Below are 4,104 nucleotides of genomic sequence, written 5' to 3'. Positions count from 1 at the left end.
GAGGATAGGTGTTAGTGCATGGTGAGTCTGTGTCATGCTCTGATCCCACATAATTCAAGCTTAATAGAGATAGCATGCATAAATATGATGAGATTAATCGCGATTGATAGCCAAATGATTGCAAAGGATAAAACATGGATACTATTGTACAAAGATTGTGTATTGAGTCATAGTGCGTCGCTTGAGGACAAACAACGAATTTAAGTTGAGGGTGTTGATATACCGTGGTTTCACGGTATAGTGTGTCCAAAAGCCTTTTTGTGCTAATTCTTATATAAGTTTCTCCTTATTTCCAGGAAATCTGTCCAAAGATGAATGCGGAGGTTTTTGAGCAAAGAAATGCAGAATAGACCACATAAGGAGCTTGTGACGGTCCATAGGTGGCAGCGTAGTGGAGCTTGACCAAGTGTGGGGTTACGGAGTCCATTACGGTCCGTTGTGTCTATGACGGTTCGTCCTACAGGTTCGTCATGAAGTTCAAAGAAGTGTTTTGGAACGAAGACCCTTGACGGACCGTCGTGTCTGTGATGATCCGTCATACTTGCCGTTGAGGGTAATGAAGAGAGCAGCAAAAGAAATTGCACAAGTATCGGATGACGGAGTCCATGACGGTCTGTCGTGACCACGACGAACCGTCGCGAGGTCCGTCGATCCAGCTGCGTTTTGACACATTTCCAGCAAATAGAGTCCTTGTTTAATTAGGTTTTTTATTTTCTATAAATAGTTCAAAAAACCTCATTTTTGAGGTTAGACATGGTAATATTAGTTAGACTTTGGATTATTTGGTTAGGCTTTTGATTATCATTAGACTTTTTGTGAGATTCTTGATTACTTTGAGATTCTTGCAAGTGATTGTTGGTGATTTTTGTTGATTAATCAAGCAAACTTTCGGATTTTACTCTTTCTCATTGAAGTAAGTACATGAATTCTTATATTATATATTTGAATATTGTGATTATTACTATGGGTAACTAAACTCCATAAACATTTCTAGAATAGTGTCTTGCATGTATTAATGATTCTTTCGCTTAGAAGTCTTTTTAATGGATGGCCAACGTTAGGACTTGACATAATGCTACTTGCCGGACCAAGGAGGTAGATAATAGGAAAAGAATTATCAACATAGATTTAGTGTATACTATCTAATAGGCTAGTATTGATTGGTACGAGGTAATAACTTAGTCAAATATCGAATATGATTCTTAATTTGAGGTAAAGATAAGTGTTAGGATAGCAACGCACATAGCCGGTTTAGAAATACATATCTTATCACTTTGCATGCAAGATACTAGGAAAGAATTGTTATAGTTAGAATTATCAAGTTATGAACCCGTAGGGAACACGTAAACCCTAGTTACTTTGATTAATTGATTAAACTCCAACATTCAAAGCTGTTAAGTGTCTCTTTCAATTTTGTTAGTTATTTTCATTCATTTAGAAATAGAAACCCCATTTTATTGTTTTTACTTTCCAAGGAAGTAATTGACTTAACAATAGTAATAATAGATTGAAGTTAAGTCTAAACTATTTTCCTCGTGGGAACGATCCCAACCTCACTAGTTGGGTTATTTACTTGACACGACCGCTTTACTTCTTATTTGAAAATTAAGTTTGAGCGTATCACCTTTAGGAACCAGTTCCTCTTGGCTATAAATACCTGTTATTCTTCAGACTTTTTACTAATGAAAATTTCTGATTTGTTCTTCTTCTACATAAAGTTTCTTCGTGTATTTTACTGTCGTTGAGTGGCTCACTGACAACAACATTTTGGGTATCAACACACTGGTTATTGATATCATTCTATCCTAAGAGACATATTCCAAATCAAACCTTAGATAGTAAAGGGGAATAGTTTCCTTAAGGGAAAACTATGCATTCAGTGGGCTTGATCTTTTTCGTTATGCTTTTTTTTTCTAGATTCTGGTATGTTTTAACGATTTTAGTTTTTTATGAATTAATTCTTGTTCTTCTATTTTTCTTCACTGCTTCATTGAAAACTTAGGTAACTTCATGTTTCTACAAAGGTTTTGTTAATCAGCACTACTATTTCTAAACAATGTTTGGCAACATCCCTCGAATCATTTGTATCACATTTAGGGATCGTTTGGTAGGGAGTATTAGGAGAAATAGTCCAAGTATTATGTGTGGTATTATTTAATACTATGTTTTGTAGAAATTTTGGATCTATGTATTATGAATCCAGGGATTATCTATGCACCCTACATGGTATTAGAGGGTATATAACTAGTACCTTCCATTTGGTGGTATTAGCTCTAATACCATGAGACTAATCTAGGTAAAGAAAAAAACACCCCTCAAATCCTTTTAATCATTTTGTTTATTTTTTTGATTTTATATTTTATATTTTATATTTATTACTAATAAATTTATTTAAATAAATTTGCTTACAAATTTTATTATTTAGATATAATTTTTTGTTTCTAATATATGAGTTATTGAATCTATTTATTATTAATATAAAATATTATAATCCGACTAATATGCTAATGTTAATGTATGAATTTAAGAACAATTCATAAGTAAAATATTGCCTCTTAACAAAAGTCCATTAAACATTACACAAGTAGTCTAAAACAAGAGCATGTATATATATATTTACACACACACATCTCTAGTATAAAAATAGTTTAATATTTTTTTATTTTCTTTTGGTGCAGCTAAGTGCTTGGTAAATTATTTAAACTTGATTTTGATTTTATATAATGACCATGCTTTCTTGGTCATAAAAATAAAAGTAATCTTTATTACATCTCAATATACTCTTTAAATTAATAAATATTAATGTATCGATTAGATAATACCTCTACAAAATAATAATATTCTATGGTCTCACATGTATCGATTAGATTTTTTTGTTTTCCACCCAGAGTCTTGATACCCTTATTGGAGCCCAAATTTCCGTCGAGAAGTCTCACATTGGAGGGTAAAACGCTCACTAGCAAAAGGGGTTTCATACTTAAAAGAGCTCGAAATTGAGACCTCTTGGATAAGTATGAAGGAACATTTACGATCCGTTTGACCATGCGATATAGTGTCATGATAAGGAATCATGATATGGTATCATGATATGGAATCATAATATGAAATTGAAGTTTTGTTTGGACATGCTATATGAAATTTTTGTGTTGTATATTTTCTCATAATCTCCATAAGTTGTAAAATTATTAAAATAGCCATAATTGTTTATTCCATCTTATCAAATAAAAAATTGTAAAATCGCATGATAAATTATTATAAAGGTATTTTTCTACACTTAAGTAATTGTTTCATCTAACTTTAATTTAATAAAAAAATTAAACATAAATTGTAGTGTACTTATTTTTAATATAATCTTCTCACATAGTACGAACAATTTTCTTAAGTTGAACTTGCATTTCTTGATCATATGACTGAGAAGACGAACCAACAATTGTTACTTTGATCCATTTGTTGGTCAATATCATCCACAACTATATTTTTATATTTATAGACCATAATTATTTTATCACATTAGCAATCGATTGGTGTGAGTTAAAGTGACTATATATTTGTGAGAATAATAAATTTTATGTCGGTAAGAATAATAATATTTAAAAAGTAATGACGTGGTTATAATTTTAGTTACATATGAAAGAAATGGTTAGTAGATATAAATATGGGGTTGTTTTAACAAAATATAAACTTGTGGATTAATTTTTGTACTAAAATATCTCAAATCATGATATAGAATCACCACATAATTCCATATCATGTTTTTGAAGAATATGGAATCACATCTCATGATACGGAATCATGAGATGTAATCAACATGAAATCGCATATCCAAACGCTGATTCCATCTCATAATAGCAAATCGTGATACGCTATTGCATGGTGAAACACCTACTTATTGTTGTAAAACCTTTTAAGTATAGAAATGTCATGCTAGATTATGAAATCCTTTTACAACCTTAATTTGAATACTTTTATATTTATTTGTTATAAAACCTTAGTTTGAACGGGTAGCGTGTAAATCATATGATACACCACTGGTTTAACGGCGTCGCCCCGCAGGAAAAGCTTTGCTCAAAGTCCTAAAAAGTCAAAGACATTAAGAGGAGGATA

Source organism: Solanum lycopersicum, chromosome 8, assembly GCF_036512215.1.
Source record: "Solanum lycopersicum chromosome 8, SLM_r2.1".
Classification (NCBI taxonomy): Eukaryota; Viridiplantae; Streptophyta; class Magnoliopsida; order Solanales; family Solanaceae; genus Solanum; species Solanum lycopersicum.
This window is presented reverse-complemented; position numbering follows the sequence as displayed.